The sequence below is a fragment of the Balaenoptera borealis genome (assembly GCF_965194805.1).
Source record: "Balaenoptera borealis genome assembly, chromosome: 3".
NCBI lineage: Eukaryota > Metazoa > Chordata > Mammalia > Artiodactyla > Balaenopteridae > Balaenoptera > Balaenoptera borealis.
Window position 1 is genome coordinate 1,177,621 of NC_138866.1, and position 18,543 is coordinate 1,196,163.

The 18,543-nt window shown below is 46.4% G+C and overlaps 1 long non-coding RNA gene across 1 annotated transcript in view; it reads left to right on the forward strand.

The window, feature by feature from the left end:
- The window catches only part of LOC309626659, a 191,802-nt gene that overhangs the window by 29,267 nt on the left and 143,992 nt on the right, over positions 1 to 18,543 (forward strand). The window lies entirely within an intron of this gene.

An 18,543-nucleotide genomic window follows, 5' to 3' on the forward strand; every position in this document is an offset into this window, starting at 1 on the left:
TAGATAGAGCCCACCACCTTCAGTCCCAGGAGAGCCTACGGAGGGAAGGGAAGGGGAATGCAGGGTACCGGGAGGAACAAGCTGCAGGCTTCATCTCAGATGCACTGAGTCCGTGTTTCCCTCCCTGGGTGCCAGCACAGCAAGGCCCTGTACCCTGACTGGCGGCGGTGGCGGGCTGAGGGAACGACAGGGACCACGACGTGGTTTGCTGGAAAACTGATTCCTCTCCAGAGAGAGCCCTTCCCGTACTTGATTTTGATTCCATGGAAGTGATGAAATAAAATTCCTATTTTCTGGGCTTCCCTGGTGGCGCAGCGGTTGAGAGTCTGCCTGCCAATGCAGGGGACACGGGTTCGAGCCCTGGTCTGGGAAGATCCCACATGCCGCGGAGCAGCTAGGCCTGTGAGCCACAACTACTGAGCCTGCACGTCTGGAGCCTGTGCTCCGCAACAAGAGAGGCCGCGATAGTGAGAGGCCCGTGCACCACGATGAAGAGTGGCCCCCGCTCGCCGCAACTAGAGAAAGCCCTCGCACAGAAACGAAGACCCAACACAGCCAATAATTAATTAATTAATTTTTTAAAAAAATGTCTCAAAAGGGTCTCCATACTCAAAATGTGGGGAGCCTGTCCCACTGGAGGGAGATGTCCTCTGCGACCCTCACCTCCCTAAAAAAAAAAAAAAATTCCTATTTTCTGGCAAGACAAGGGTAAAAATAATTCTGGCCTTAAGGGAACAAAATCTTCCTAAGAGGAACTTGCTTTTCTCCTATGCCTTTCAGATGTAAGTGTTCTACCTGGTCCTCTCTGGGAACTCTTATCCAGGCCGTCTTCTAAAAATGCAAATTTCAGGACGGTAACTCTTAACCTAAGAAAAAACAAGAGGGAGGGGAGGGATAGGTAATTTGGAACTTGACTTGTCAAGGACAGATACAAATGTCTTCTCCCTGTATATTAGTAAAAAGGGTTTAGCCATCTAAACAGGTGACCTTGATTTGTTCCATCTGCCAGAAACCCAATTTGAAGCCAACCCCTTTTGTAACTGATGAGATTTTTTGCGGGGGTAACTTTACCTTTTATTATTATTTTTTTTATTGCAGTATAGTTGATGTAGATACTATATGTTATAGGTGTACAATATAGTGATTCACAGTTTTTAAAAGTTATGCTCTATTTATAGTTATGTGAAACAAAATTCATATTTTATGGCAAGACAAGAAAAATTTGAACATAAAACCTCTTCTCTGCCCTTTGGCCTCCTCACTCCCCGCACCGTGCATTGTGTGTCTGCATTAGGCACCGACCAGACCTCCCCCTCCCCCATCAGCAGGAATACCTGCTCAACCATAAAGAGGAACTTTCTCCCAGCATCGACAAGACAACTCCTCAAATGGTAACATTGCTTCTTGATCTTGTAAGGGGTCACATGACTCACCAGGATGACGCTTAGATCTGGATTATGTAAATTGTCAATAATACGTCATTTGATGTATAGCCTCCTGTCTCAAAAAATTTATACAACTGTGCCTTGACTTCTAATGGGCAGAAGAGTTCTCAGAGCTTTCTGAGATGCTCTTCCCAGGTTAGAGTCCTCAAATTTGGCTCAAATAAAATTTTCCATTTCTTTCTTAGATCAACTGATTGCTTTTTCATTGACAGTTATTATAAAATATTGGCTATATTCCCTGTGTTGTATGTAACTGATGGATTTTGTACTATTGTACCTGATTCATGGATGAACTTTTGGAATGGGAACTATGGGGTCTCTGTGTCTGTTTGTGTGTTGTATCTATATATATATGTGTGTGTGTGTTGTAGATGTGTGGTGTTGCCAAATTTAACTAGTAAAAGAGCTCTATTTAACTGGCTTAAAGGGCATTAAGCGGTTCTATAAACACTCAAAAATATAAAATAAACTAACCCAAATGAATTTCAGGATCACGTTATCCAGATTAATTTTTAATGAATGAAAACAAGCTCAAGTTTGTTGGTTTAATTAATATAGACATGTCTTTAGGGTCATCAACATTAAGTATAATACTTTTATTATACCCAGGTTTACTAAAAGTCAGATAAGATCTATTTCCTGTTGGGACTTCCCTGGTGGCACAGTGGTTAAGAATCCGCCTGCCAATGCCGGGGACACGGGTTCAAGCCCTGGTCCGGGAAGATCCCACACGCCGCGGAGCGACTAAGCCCTTGTGTCACAACTACTGAGCCTGCACTCTAGAGACCACGAGCCACAACTACTGAGCCTGCGTGCCACAACTACTGAAGCACTTGCGCCTAGAGCCCGTGCTCCGCAACAAGAGAAGCCACCGCAGTGAGAAGCCCGCGCACCGCAACGAAGACTAGGCCCCACTCGCCACAACTAGAGAAGGCCCGCTCGCAGCAACAAAGACCCAACGCAGCCAAAAATAAATAAATTTTTTTAAAAAATTTAGTTCCTTTAAAAACAAAAATCTTATTCTTGTTGCAAAATTTGTCAGCAAGAAAAATAACTTGATATGATGAAACTTTTAAGTAAATTAAATGTAAATAAGAGTTTCTAGGTGAATTCTTTAGGAATAAGTATGTTTTAGGACGGTCTACTTAAAAATAGTTTCTCCAGATTTTTGGTAACTTGAAATTGCTAAATTAAGTTAAGTGATGGGAATTCATTGAATATCCATATCATTTCCAAATAAGATACTGAAACATTCATTGCTAAACAAGTCTAAGTTTACCTACTTTTGTCTTTTTTTTTTAAATTTATTTATTTTATTTTTGGCTGCATTAGGTCTTCATTGCTGCACATGGGCTTTCTCTAGTTAAGGCGAGCAGGGGCTACTCTTCATTGCGGTGGGTGGGCTTCTCATTGCAGTGGCTTCTCTTGTTGCGGAGCACAGGCTCTAGGCGCACGGGCTTCAGTAGCTGTGGCTCGTGGGCTCTAGAGTGCAGGCTCAGTAGCTGTGGCGCATGGGCTTAGTTGCTCCGCGGCATGTGGGATCTTTCCGGACCAGGGCTCGAACCCGTGTCCCCTGAATTGGCAGGTGGATTCTTAACACTTGCACCACCAGGGAAGCCCTTACTTTTGTCTTCTTATTAGAGAAAAACTAAAGATGTTTTGTTCATTGGACAGGTCTTGTATCCCACTGAGGAAAGAAATTAGTTTCTAGACTATGTTCTTAAATTTGCCAATCAGGAAATGCTGGTATGATAAATAGTTCATAATTAACTTCTTCTTGGTTTTCACTAAGGTTTTTTAAGGTTTTAAAACTAAGGTTAAAATTGTAATTAAAATATGTAATTAAAAATTAATAAGGAAAGCACTACTGTATGCAAGGCAAAAGAAGGTAAAAGAAATGGAAATGTGTTTTTGTAAGGGAAAAGAAAGTAATTTTGTCCTAAAGCTGGTTATTTCTAAATGGTAAAGAAAATAAAGCACAAATTAATATGGATATAGAAAGTTGTAGAAGGTTTGCGGGGGGGAAAAAAAGATCTTTAGAAGGGAATTCTAGGGACTTCCTTGGTGGTCCAGTGGTTAAGAATCCACCTTCCAATGCAGGGGACGCAGGTTCGATCGCTGGTCAGAGAACTAAGATCCCACGTGCCGCAGAGCAAGTAAGCCCACATGCCACAACTACTGAGCCCGTGTGCTCTGGAGCCCCAGTGTCACAACTAAACAGGAGCCCACGCACCACAACGAAGAACCCGCGCACCGCAACAAAAGATCCTGCATGCCGCAACAAAGATCCCGTGTGCCACAACTAAGACCAGATGCAGCCAAATAATTAATTAATTAATTAATTTTTAAAAATAAAGGAATTCTACGGTGGTCAGGATTAAGATTAGATTGAATTTGAGTAAATGAATTTTGTTATTAAAAATAAGCTGGTGGGAATTCCCTGGTGGTTCAGTGGTTAGGACTTGGCACTCTCACTGCTGGGGCCGTGGGTTCAATCCCCGATTGGGGAAATAAGACCCCGCAAGCTGTGCGGCGAGAAAAAGAAAAAAAAAAAAAAAGGCTGGCGCAAAAATGGAGTATGATTTTCTCTTTGTTAAGAGAACAAAGTTTTCTTAGAATATCAATCTGCTTTTGATAACAGATTGTAAAGTTCCTTTACCTTTTAATTAATCTATTGTACCTTTATGTATATGCCTTTGAAATCTTTTATTGTCACTTGGTTAAGTGAATAAGTATTGTTTCAGAGAGACCTATGATCCTATTTGACCAAGGGTTTTTAAAGACTTTTTGATATTTTTGACAAAGATCAAATTTTAATTGAAGTTTGTCTGACCTCTGACTAACTTTGAGGTTTCCCAAGGGCCCCCAGAACACCTCAAGAGAATTGTTTGCTCTTCTTATCATAGAAGCGTATTAAACTAATTAGGCTTATTTGGTATGTTAAATAACAAGGGAAGCATCATCAAATGAGTGATAAACCTTCTTAGGTTATATTGTTTGGGTAAATTTTATTAAAACAGATAGTCTAGAAATTATACGGGGATGTCCCTGGTGGTGCAGGGGTTAAGAATCCGCCTGCCAATGCAGGGGACACAGGTTCAAGCCCTGGTCCGGGAAGATCCCACATGCTGCGGAGCAACTAAGCCCGTGCGCCACAACTACTGAGCCTGCACTCTAGAACCCACAAGCCACAACTACTGAGCCCACGTGCCACAAGTACTGAAGCCCGCACACTTAGAGCCTGTGCTCCTAAACAAAGACAAGCCAACCCAATGAGAAGGCCGCACACTGCAACGAAGAGTAGCCCCTGTTCACCGCAACTAGAGAAAGCCCACGTGCAGCAACGAAGACCCAACGCAGCCAAAATATAAATAAATAATAAATATTTTTTTTAAAAAAAGAAATTATATGGAACTCCTAAAAATCGGGTATATCCTGATAAAATGTTATCAGTTATAATTCTAGTTAACATCTTAAAATGTTGTATGTCACAACAGTAACCAAGTTTGTCAATTGCATTGTAATCAGATCTTTAACCATGCTTTTTAAAGTCTTTTGTCATTTATAGATAGTTATTGTTTTACTCAGATGCTTTTGCAAAAATGCTCCATCTTCAAGAAGATTCATATAAAAGACTTTTGGACAAGTACAGGTTTCTGATCCTTTTCAGGTCATACTGCTGAGCTGGGTAAGAAATTAAAGAATTCTTTAACCTGGTGACTTCATAAAGCTGTTAAAAGAAGATTAAGGATTAGTCACATAGACTGAGCAACCTGATGAGTATGGTTATAATTTTTTGGGTTTTTGTCTGGAATATTACTGGTTTTTAATCTGTGTTTTCCAGATATAAGGAAACCCTCCCCCTTAAGCGACTTATGACTTAAATTTGGTAAATTATACCTTTGTAATTAGAACTGAAACATTTATCTTTTCTCTCTACCTGATCCCTCCAGAAACTGGAAACTCTTAAGTTCCCAGCAGCCTTTCCAGGTGAACAAGGAAGGCCACCTCCTGACAGGTGCAAGAACCTCAAGATATTTGTGGGACCTCTAGAAGAAAGGAATCCACCCAAATCTATAGCTATTACAGGCAGAATCTGATGACAAGACCTTGGCATGGCTTTCCTGGCCTTGAGAGGTCTTTTAAAAGTTCAATTTGAGATTCTTTATAAAAAGTTCCAGCACAGCCATATTGTAAGAACCCGTATGATCAATTACACTTATGGAAATAATCAGGCCAAGTTTATGGAAACCAGACTTATTTTGCAAATTAATTAGTCTTAATTTGGCTATATCTGGTAGAAATGAAGGTAACTTTAGAAAGAAAAATATTACATTTCAGTGAACATTAAGTTCTAGTGTTGTTGTCTTTAAGGGTGTTTTTGTTTTTGTTTTGTATTTACTACATAAGAATCACTTCCCAGATGGCTCCTTGTTGCTATGTTACATTAACGTAAAGTTTAACTGAATTATATTAAAAGGACATTCTAAGTTTGTTTCTGAATCTTATCACAATAATCTATCTTTGGATGAAGATCGGATGCCCCATGAACTTCGATCAGGAGATTACGCATACTGGAAAAGGCATCAGATAAAGGATTCTTTACAGCCAGGTTGGAAGGGACCCATCAGTCCTCCTCTCTTGAATGGACTGCAGCTCCTGTTTCTGACACGCTACTTCAACTAACTAAGACCAGCACTACCAGACCAGCATGAGAAGACAACAAACATCTGAAGTAGACGCCTGACCCAAGACGGTATGCAAGACCAGGCTTGTATACCAATTACTTTGATAATTGTTCACACTTTTGCTTATGAGCCCAATGTACTTCTCCCTTGGGCTCAAGGTCACCTATGGGTAGTTTTGGAGACAGTCCCTGCCGATCTGCCTGTAATGTGAGCACAACGGGTTTGATCAATTTTCCAATGGTATGACCATTTGGTGGCAATATTTGTTCCTTCACTTGGAATAGAATATAACATTAACCACAGAGACTTTAACAAAATTTACTCAGCAAGCTTTGAATGGTAGTAATCAAGCCATTAGCTTGCTTGATTCAGAAGTCTTCATGATGAGAAAATCAGTCCTGCAGAATCGTATAGCCCTACATATTCTCTAACTGCTTTCCTAGGGGGAACTTGTGTTATGACACATACTGAATATTGGGTTTTTATACCTGATGAGTCTTCTAACATAATTCATCTTAAGATACATATGAAGAATCAAATTTCAGCTCTGAAGAATCCTCTTCCCAATTTAGGGGAGATACTAGGAAAATGGTATGGTTTAGCAGGATCTTTGCTTAAACCTTTACTAATGACATTGTTACTGTTATTGTCAATTTTGATTACAGTTTGTATAACATAGAAAGTGATAGTTTCTTGGGACTTCCCTGGTGGTCCAGTAGCTAAGACTCAGGGCTCCCAATGCAAGGGGCCCGGGTTTGATCCCTGGTCAGGGAACTAGATCCCGCATGCATGCTGCAACTGAGAGTTTGCATGCTGCAACTAAGAAGTCTGCATGCCGCGACTAAGACCTGGAACAGGCTATATAAATAAATAAATAAATATTTTTTAAAAATAAAGTGATAGTTTCTTGTCTTTCGGTCTGTGTATCACCTACTTCTATTAAGATGATATCTAAACAACTTGAAACTATTGCTCACACCTATAGTTCTCTATAAATTAATGAACGTGCACAATGCACATGCAAGGTAAAATTGGCATAAGTCCTATTGGACAAATTGGAATTCACCATTAGTCCTTGCCAAATATCTTACTAGTGCAACCCCTAAAGGGAAAGAAAGAACTGGGTTTACTAAGACCCAACATTGAGGGACATGATGGACTCAGGGCAGGTAAGCAGCCGCCCTGATATTGAGGGACCAAATATTTGACCACCTAATGCTTTCTATCAAAAGATTAATGATCAAAAGGGGGAAATTGATGAAATAAAATTCATATTTTATGGCAAGACAAGAAAAATTTAAACATAAAAATTTTCTCTGCCTGTTTGGGTTTCCTCCCTCCCCCATAGTGTGCATTGTGCATCTGCAATAACCAGACCTCCTTAGTAGATAACATTCCTTCTTAATCTTGTAAAGGTCAAAATGACCCACCACATTCTTAACTTCTTAGGAGATAAGCTTCCGTCTTAATCCTGTAAGGGGTCATGATGACCCACTACTCACTTTGAACATGCAGATCTGAATTGTGTAAACTGTCAATATGTCCTTTGACACATAACCTTTTTTCTCAAAAAAACTTACATAACTGTGCTTTGACCTCTAACAGACAGAACAGTCCTCAGAGCTTTATGAAAGACTGTCTCCCAGGTTATAATCCTCAGGTTGGTTCAAATAAAATTTTCCATCTGTTTCTTAGATTGATTGTTGATTAATTTTTTTCACTGACAGAAGTTATTTTGATAACTGACAACAATGCAAAAGTAATTCTTGTCTACACACAAGCAAATGAACCTGTCCAGTGAGTGTTTGTGTTAATCTGCTCAGGCTGTCACAACAAAGTACCACAGACTGGGTGGTTTAAACAACAGAAGTTTATTTTCTCACAGCTCCGGAGGCTGGAAGTTCCAGGTCAAGCTGAGCAGGGTGGGTTTCTTCTGAGGTCTCTCCTTGGTAAGTGGATGGCTCTCTGCACACACATCTGTCTCTTTGAGTGAACAAATTTCATCTTCTTAAAAGAACACCAGTCAGATTGGATTAGGACCCACCCTAATGGCCACACTTTTTAAAATTTTCACCTAATCATCTCTTTCAAGGTCCTGTCTCCAAATACAGCCAGTCACATTCTGAGGTTCTGAGGAGTCAGGACTTCACCATGTTAATATAGGGGGAGACACAGTTCAGCCCCTCCACCCAGAAAGCCCAGTTTTGCGTCTGTTTGCACATTCACGTCACCGTTCCTGCTTTATATGTGTGTCTGTCATTGGGCTTCTCCCCGGAGCGGGTCCTAACACCTGACTGGGCCCCTGCCTGTGGGGTAAGTAGACTCTTCATACGTGCTCCTCTGTCTGTATGAGCCACAATTCACCTTGGGAAGCTGTTCCTTTACAACCCACTGGTTAACCGTAAGTCCCAGGAAACCAAGTTTGTATGTCGGGCCGGGCTTTTCTGGTGATATCGTAACAGTGGCTTCTCTTTCAGGGTGTGTGACTGAATGTCATTTGCAGACACCGTCTTTAGGCAGCTCAGCTCCTCTGCCAGCCTTCTTCACTGTTCTGCTTTGATTGTATTTTTGCTTATGGTTACCTATGTCTAAATGTTCTCTTACTTAACTGTTTATGTGACACGTGTGTGGGTGCCTGCTGTGTGCCAGGTGCTTCTCTAGGCCCTGGGGACTCAGCCCCTGTCCTCCTGGAGCACACCTTCTAGTGGGGAGGGGCAGCAACAGACGACCCTCCCCCAGTGTCAGGTGATGACAAGTGTTGTGAGGAACAGCAGGGGGCAGAGTGATAGATGGTCCTGTTCCCAACAGGGTGGCAAGGGACAGTCTCTCTGAAGGCTGATGTTTGAGCAGAGCCTAAGCAGAGAGTAAGCATGCCAGGCAGAAAGAGGCAGGTGCCAGGCCCCCAGGCAGGCACAAGCCTGGGAGTCTGAACAATGCCCAGGAGGCCAGATGCTGGCTGAGGGGCCATGAGGCCAGGTAAGGACCCTGGGTTTAACCCTAAATGTGACTGTCAGCCCCCAGAGGGCTGGCTGGTGCGTCTTAAGCTCTGCTGTGAGGACAGAGGCAGACAGGAGGGGTCAGGAGAGCCGCTGAGGGCTGTGCGGTCAGGGTCCCGCAGAAGGGTGACAGTGGCTGGGGAGGAAGTGAGACGTGGTCATCCCGGGAGCATGTTTTGAAGCTTGGGGTGTGAGGCAAAGACAAGACTCAGGGACAACTCGTGCTCGCTCTGGCAGCACATATACGAAGACTGAAACAATACAGAGAAGATTACCGTGGTCTCTGCACAAAGATGACACGCAAATTTGCGAAGTGTTCCATATATTTGGGGGAATATAGCCAATATTTTGTAATAACTGTAAATGGAAAGTGACCTTTAAAATTGTATAAAAGGGACTTCCCTGGTGGCGCAGTGGTTGGGAATCCACCTGCCAATGCAGGGGACACGGGTTCGAGCCCTGGTCCAGGGGGATCCCACATGCTGCGGAGCAGCTAGGCCTGTGCACCACAGATGCTGAGGCCCGTGCGCCTAGAGTCCGTGCTCCGCAGCAAGGGAAGCTACCGCAGTGAGAGGCCCGCGCACCACGGCGAGGAGTGGCCCCCGCTCGCCGCAGCTGGAGAGGGCTGGTGCACAGCAGTGGAGACCCAACGCAGCCAAAAATAAATAAATAAATAAATTTATTAAAAAATACAATAAAATAAAATTGTATAAAAATAAAAATCACTATAAAATTTTTAAAAAAACACACCACTGGACAATGGATTAATGCGAAAGTGGAAAACAGTGACCCATGGACCAAATCTGACCCACCACTTGGGCCAGTTCCAATAAAGTTTTTTTTTTAGTAAATTTATTTACTTATTTATTTATTTATATTTGGCTGCACTGGGTCTTTGTTGCTGTGCGTGGGCTTTCTCTAGTTGTGGCGAGTGGGGTCTACTCTTCGTTGCAGTGCGTGGGCTTCTCATTGCGGTGGCTTCTCTTGTTGCAGAGCACGGGCTCTAGGCGCGTAGGCTTCAGTAGTTGTGGCTCACAGGCTCTGTAGTTGTGGCTCGTGGACTCTAGAGCACAGGCTCAGTAGTTGTGGCGCACGGGCTTTGTTGTTCCGCGGCACATAGGATCTTCCCGGACCAGAGCCCGAACCTGTGTCCCCGGCATTGGCAGGCGGATTCTTAACCACTGCACCACCAGGGGAGTCCCCCAATAAAGTTTTTTTTTTTTTTTAACATTTTTATTGGAGTATAATTGCTTTACAATGGTGTGTTAGTTTCTGCTTTACAACGAAGTGAATCAGTTATACATATACATATATCCCCATCTCCAATAAAGTTTTATTGGAACACTAAAAAAAAAAACAGGGACGACTCAGGTTTGGACCAGAGCAGCACCTCTGATGGAGATGTTCTTTCCCAAGTCCAGAAAGCCTGGGGCAGGAACTGCGGCCATACTGGGTGCCTTATGTTTGAGATGCCACCTGGAAAGCCCAGAGGAAACAACAGCTGTATATTCTAGAGTCAAGAGCACAGGGATGACATTTAAAGTCATGGCAACAAGGTGTCTCGGAATGGAAGCAGGGAGACCGAGGCCCAGCCTGAGCTTGGCATTGCAGCTGTGAAGCCAGGAAAAGGGAAGCCAGGAGAGTCAGGGGTGAAGGTGGGGTCCACATGCCAACACCAGGGCTTGAGTGTGTGTGTTGGGGGGTGCCCAGACCCTGAGCAAGATGAAGGTCCTGGGCAACCTGACCCCCGGTCGTGGAGCAGAGGGGACAAACGACCCCTGGAGGGCTGCTTCAGTGCCCATCGTGCCCCTGCCGGCCGATCTGGCTCCTCCTACAGGGATTGGGCTCCCCGACTCTGTGGTTGGGGGGATGACATGTGCAGCCCTCTCCCTGGAGCGGGAGCTGTCCCCAGTCCTCTCTCTCCCCCTGGGGGCAGGGAGCTGTCCCAGACCCTCTCCCTGGAGTAAAGAGCTTCCAGGATCCTCCAAGGCTCCTCCGCTGGTCAAGCCTTGCCAGTGGTGCCCAGACTGGGAGCGGGGGTTTGGAGGACCTGGGCAGGGCCATCAGTTCTCCTCAAGGTCACCCCAACCCCTGCCTTTATCTGTTTTACTTCTCAAGTTGTTCAGAGGAACTTGTTTCTTGGACCCCCAGGGATCCCTCATACCCTCTTTTCTCTCTCTCTTCCCATCCACACCCTTGCTAGAGCCAGTCCCTGCACCCGGCGCAGGGGTGCTCGTGGTCAGAACCCCTCCCGGGGCATTTATAAAATATGAGGCCCGGCCCCAGCCCAGACAGCGGGATCACGGTGGGCGAGGCGTGTCTGGGGCTTGGAAGCTCCTGGTTGGTCCCGATGCACCCACAGCCCCATCTACTTGCTTCCTGCCCACCCGGCACTCGTACCCATCTTCCGGAGCAGGGCTCTCAAAGCCAGCCCTGGTCTAGAGCCTCACCTGGAACTTGGAAACGCACACTTGCCAGACGGCCTGACTCAGAAACCCGGGGGTGGACCCCGACAATCTATGCTCCGATGCCCCCGCGGGGGGACAACGACGCAAGCACAAGTCTGAGAACCACAGGCCTAGACCAGGGGCCGCAAACCATGACTCAGGGGCCAAATGTGGCCCAGCTGTCCCCCCAAATGAAGCGTTACGGGGACAGTCACGTCCACACACTCATGTGCGGTGTGGGGAGCGGCCGGCGGAGAACCGGTGGCCACGTGGTAGCTGGCCTTCCGGTGGCAGATGGGGACCCCCCTCCACTCAGCCCGCCCACTGCGGCAGGCTTTCGTCCCTGGTCGTCGCCTCCGCCCTCACGGGTCTCGAGCAGCGGTCTGAGGGCCCGGCCTCTGCAGACAGACACGTGGGGACTCCATGGGGGCAGAGCAGCCGCGGGTCCTGAAGGTACGGTGGGCGCCGGGGAGGCAGCCTCCCACCAGCCCTCTGGGAAAGCACGCCCCCCTCTCGCCTGAGGCCCTGGCAGACACCGGGGGGCCACAGGCTCCCTCAGCTTCGCCCCCTTTAACAAGCCCACCCGAGGGGCCAGGCACTGCGGGACACCCTCACGAACACGACTCCTTCGGCCTGGGACGCCCCTGTGTGTCAGGTGAGAGCCCTGAGGCTCCGAGAGGCTCCCGTGGCCAGTGGGCAGCGGGCGGGCCCGTGGACAGCACGTGGGGCGGCAGCCCCTGTACGGGGGCCGCGGGCACCGGCTCAAATGGCTCAGTGCAGACTGAGGGCCGCCAGGCGGGAATGATGACATAAGGTGATTTTTAAGGCAAGAAAAGAAAAGAAAAATAAGATTTCTCTGCCGTTGGCCCCCTTCCGTGCGCCCTGGGCGTCTGCATCACACACTAACTAGACACCCCCCCCACCCCACCCCACGAGACACAGGAATGCCCGCTCGCCAAAAAGGCCGTTTCCCCTGGCGCCAGCAAGGTCACTCCTTAGGAGATAACATTCCTTTCTCAATCCCGCAAGGGGTCACGATGACCCACCACTCCCCTTGCTGGACTCTGTAAAGTGTCCACACGTTACCTTGACGTGTAACCCTTTGTCTCAAAAACATATACAACTGTGCTTTGACCTCTACGGGGAGGGACAGTCCTCAGAGCTTCTGAAAGTCTGTCCCCCGCGTTAGAATCCTCAGGTTGGCTCGAATAAAATTTTCCATTTTTTCTTAGGTTGACTATGGATGAATGTTTTTGTCAACAGGAGGCTGGAGAACAGAGCAGGGAGAAGAGCCGCACCTGGGACACGGGGAGAGGCGCGGGGAGGGAGAGGCGCCGAAGAAGCCCTCCCGGTGGGGATGGGGACCGAGGAGAAGAGCGGGGCGCATCCTCGGCTAAGCCCAAATGGCCCCCCGAGCTCAGAGACCCAGCTCGGGCCTTCCTCCCCGGACGCCGCGGCTCCACACGCCCACCGTGGACACGCTCCTGCCTGGGCCCGGTCACTGCGGGGAGCGGCTGCTTCCCCCCTGGGACTCAGCCCCGGGAGGGTGGCAGCAGGCCACCCGGCATGCCCGCCAGGCCGCTGGTAACTGCACGCCAGACCCAGGCCTTGCCTCTCACGGCCTCGGGCCACTCTGAGCTGTCACAGGGCAGGCCACTGCTCCGGGGATAAAGGGCGGTGTGGAGGACGAGGGACGGGGTAGAAGGGACCCAGGGTGACCCGGGCGCCAGGCTGAGCCTTTCTGAGCCGTGCAGGGGGTGGTGTCGGGCGGCAGGGCAGGTCCCTGCGGGGATGCGGGTGTGGCTTGCAGAGAGATGCGACTCTTCCTTTCACTTGAACTCTTAGGGGCCTTTGTAGGGGGATTAATTGGCCTGATTTCGTGCTGTCATGCGGCAGGGGATGGGGAGGCCCTGGGGGGAGAAGCGGGGGAAGGGGGGGACGGCCGGTCGGCGGAGCAGTCAGAACACAGGCACATGCATCCACCAAGGTTGCCGGCTGACGTGGGTGCAGTTCAAGGCGCCCCAAAACAATGACAACGTAACTTCAGAGATCACAGGTCACCATAACAAATACGGTAATAATAATAAAGTTTGTGATACTGAGAGAATTACCAAAACGTGACATAGAGACACAAAGTGAGCAAATGCTGCTGGGAAAACAGTGCCAATGGACGTGCGCGACGCAAGGTCACCACAAAGCTTCAGCTTGTAAAAGCACACGGTATCTGCAAAGGGCAACAACGCGGCGGCGGCCTGCAGTGTCCGCCCGGGCGCTGCACTGACGTGAGTGGTCCGTGATGAGGGCGCCGCCTCTGGCCGCCTGACCCCGTTTTAGTGAGGTTTCCCTCCATGAATTTTCACACCCCTTTTGGACTAATCTGGTAACCTAGGACGCACCATGTTTCCCTGAGTTCTGTGAGCCGCTTTAGCAAATTAATTGAACCTGAGGAGGGGGTCACGGACACTCTGATCTACAGATGGTCGGTCAGAAGCCCAGGTGACAACCGAGCCTTGTGACTGGGGTCTGACGTGTGTGTGTGTGAGGTGGGGGGACCATCCTGCAGGGCTGGTCCCTGGACGTGAGGGCTGACGGGACGTCCCAGGAACCTGCTGGGGCCCAGGGATTGCTTGCTGGAGGTGAGGGGGACACACCCCGACTGGACCTGGGACAAGGAACCAGAAGGGACCAAATGGATGCTTGCACGCGAAGACGGTGCCACGCGTGTGACCAGGGGCTCTGGGACGCGTAGGCCGCTGCTGCCCTCCCTCTCCCCGGAGGGTCCGGGCGCCCTGCAGGAGCCCCACCCCTGCCCCCAGTCGAGGAGGTGTGGGGCGTGGCCGGGCCCCGGGGGAGGCTGATTGGGGGGGATCTTGGGACGCAGCCCTGCAGGGGAGGGAGGTCCAGCCCCAGGGAGACCCTGGCCAGCCCAGGGCCTCGGGGCCGGCCTGCACAGCTGTCTGGAGTCGGAGGGAAGGTGCTTTCAAGCCCTGGATGGATCGGTCACTGGCCGCACACTTCCTCTGGAGGAAAGTGTGATCTTGGGGAGCAGGGGAGGGCAGGGCTTCTTCAGCAAAAAACGTCCCCAGAGAGAACTGCCAGCCGAGGGCCCCTGCCAGCCGGAGGAGAACACCTGTCACCTTGAGGGGAAGCCCGTGGAGCATGGCGGCATCTCCTGCAGCATCCAACAGGCTGGGGAGGTCTGCTGCAGTAGAGCCTCCGAGGGAAAAATATCCTCCGCCCCGATCTCACCTCACACAGGAGTTAATCTGACATGCGTCACAAACCCAAATACAAATGCTAAAACTGTAACATTTCTAGAAGAGAACACAGAAGAATTTCTCTGTGACTTGGGGTTAGACAAAGATTTCTTAGGAAACTCAGAGGAACTAATCATAAAATAAAAATTTTAAATTAATAGAATAAACATCAAAATCCCAAACTACTGTTCATCTGAAGACACTGTTAAAAATTGAATAGACCACATATAATAAATAACTCAAAATGGCTAAGAGACCTAAACGTAAGACCTAAAACTATAAAACTCCTAGAAGAAAACATGGGGGAAAGCTTCATGACACTGGACTTGGCAATAATTTCTTGGATGTGACACCAAAAGCACAGGCAACAAAAGAAAAAACAGACAAATGGGACTAGATTAAACTTTAAAACGTTTGTGCATCAAAGGACACAATAAACAAAGTGAAAAGCAACCTACAGAATCAAAGAAAATATTCGCAAATCATGTACCTGATAAGGGGTTAATAGAATATATAAAGGATTCCTACAAATCAACAAAAATCAAATAACTCACTTTAAAAATGAGCAAAGGACTTGGATAGACATTTCTCTAGATTATATACAAATGACCAATAAGCGCCTGAAAAGATGCTCAATGTGACTAATCATCAGAGAAATGCAAATAAAACCACAATGAGATATCACCTTATACCCAATAGTGTGGCTACTTTAAAAACAACAACAACAGAAAACAACAAATATTGGTGAGAAGGTAGAGAAATTGGAAGCTTTGTGCACTGCTGGCAGGATATTAAAATGGTGCAGGCACTATGGAAAACAGTACGGAGGGTTCTCAAAAAATTAAAACTAGAACTACCATATGATCCATCAATCCCACTTCTGGGTATTCATCCAAAAGAATTAAAAGCAGTGTCTTGAGGACATCTCTGCACACCCATGCTCATAGCAGCGCTATTCACAATAGCCAAGAGGTGCGGGCCACCCAAGTGTCCATGGATGGATGAACGGAAAAGCCTAATGTCCATCCACACAACGGACTATTACTCAGCCTTCAAAAGGAAGGAAGTTCTGGCACAGGCTGCAACACAGGTGAGTCTTGAGAACATTACACTAAATGGAATAAGCCAGTCACAAAAAGACAAATACTGCATGAACCTACTTACGTGAGGTAAGACAGAAAGGAGAGTGGTGGGCGTCGGGAGCTGAAGGAGGAGTGGGGGGTGCTCTTCAGGGGGGACAGAGTTTCAGATTCACAAGACGAAAAAGCCCTGGAGACGGGTTTCACAGCAATGTAAATATATTTAACATTTTGTAATGGTAACTGTTTTGTGTTTTTACTACAATAAAATGAATAGGCAAGGATAGACTAGGATAAAAATTTCCCAAAACATATACCTGACACAGCACTAATATCCTGAATAAAGAACTCCTACAACTCAGGAATAAAAACACCAACCCCCAAAATGAGGCATAAGACTTGAGCAAATACTTCACTAAGGAAGATACAGGTAAAATTTAATACAAAGAACAATTAATAAGAGGGAATTAACTACTTTAGTTTAGTGGGGTAGACAGAATTCTCAAGACTACAGGAAGAGAAGGCTCAAAGCAACCACCACTTCGGAAAGTTTGGTCATTCCTTGTAAAGTCAAACCACCATCTGCTCTATGACCCAGTAATCCCACCACTCCTAGGTATTTATCCGAGAGACATGAAAACATGTATCTATAAGGACTTGTTATATGTCCTTGTCTTTTTTTTTTGATGTGGACCATTTTTTTTTTAATTTTATTTATTTATTTTTTTAATTTATGGCTGTGTTGGGTCTTCGTTTCTGTGCAAGGGCTTTCTCTAGTTGTGGCAAGCGGGGGGCCACTCACTATCGCGGCCTCTCTTGTTGCAGAGCACAGGCTCCAGACGCGCAGGCTCAGTAATTGTGGCTCACAGGCCCAGTTGCTCCGCGGCATGTGGGATCTTCCCAGACCAGGGCTCGAACCCGTGTCGTCTGCATTGGCAGGCAGATTCTCAACCACTGCGCCACCAGGGAAGCCCCTGTCCTTGTCTTATAAAGGACAGCAGCTTTATTCATAATAGGCCCAAAGTGAAAACAATCCACATGCCCATCAGTAGGAGAATGGATGAATAAACTGGTGTTTTCGTACAACGGATAATAAAAGAACAAATTATTGATTTATACAACAACATGAATGAACCTCAAAAATATTATGTTGAGCAAAAAGCAGCCTGACCCAAAGAGTACATTCCGCTGTAGGATTGCACTTACATGAACTTCCACCACAGTCAAGACTGCAGTGAAGGAGGTCAGAACGGTGCTTGCTGTGCACATGGAAGCTTCAGCGCTGATGGAAACACCCTGTCCTCTTAGTAGAGGTGCGGCTGCATGAATTCATCAGCATTCGCTGAACTATGACTCAGAGCCACACACTCCCTGTGTGTAAACTATGCCTCAGTTTTTAAAAAAGGCAAAAATAACCGCTGATTTAGAGCTATATGAAAAAAGGAGAGAACATAAAAAGACCGGGCAATATCTTTTTTTGTTTTATGCTCTCCCAAATCAAGTTACTTTGTAATAAGCCCAAGCCACCAATAATATACAAACAATAAAACTTATATAACGCTCCATATTGTTTATAAAAATGTTTCCACAAAGTTGGAAGAAGTTCTGCTTTCTGGTCATGATTTCTCAACAGTACTTCCAATTTTTTTTTCATCTATGAGGTAGTCCCTACCATTACCAGTTTGCAAGCTAACATTCAGAAAAGCTTCAAAAGCATTGCCTATGAAGACGGACAGCTGCTGAGGCAAAACCTGCAGTTCTAGGAGAGAGCAGCCAGAGGGCAGTGCTGCTATCCTGATGTTTCTCGACTTCCGAGGAAAAAAATGTTCCCCACACTGGAATTGGTTTCCTGAAACCCAAGTATAAGTAGCTCATTATGAAATGTAATTTAAGCAAGAAAATATTATGTAAGAGATAACACGCCTCTCTCTAATTGCAGGTCTTCAAAAGCACAGTCTAATTTGATTCCTCTGAAGTCTTTGCCTATCATCTTTCAACATTATACTACTTCTCTGAGGTTATAATGCCGTTTTTCTCTTTTGTTTAAAAGAAAAATCTTTTCCAGTTAATGTTCTAAAACTACTGTTCCAATTCAAACGCAAGTCCAGGGAGTAATCCATAACATGTCAGAAAGCGGAGCACTGTATTCTGCAGCGCTTCCTCACGTGGTATTTAATTGCACTCTCAGCCATCGTTCTCTGGTTTCTAGGGAGTCTTAACTTGCCATCAGGGACTGGATCAGATCCATCTTTTGCGCTCCTTAACGTACAGAGTAACTTCATGGTGGAGAGAGAAGATGCTTAGTAGAAGATGCTTTACTCACTTGGATTCTGGCAATTTGGATACTGTCTATGCTTCTAAAAGGAAGCCTGGACTTTTCAGAGTGGGAAGCAGGTGGTCAAGAGTTACTTTGAATTCAGCCAAGTCAGAATGTATAGCCTGGAAGCAAATATCCATGACTGCACTGAATCTAGACGATATCCATTTGCCTTGGTCTCTTCTTGTGATTTTTAATACTCCTCCTGTAACTGAGCACTTTGTTGATTGAACGTGTATTCTTTTACTTTTTAAGTTTTTTTTTTTTCAGTATATATTGTATCAAACAGGAACTATGTTCGGCTGCTTGTAACA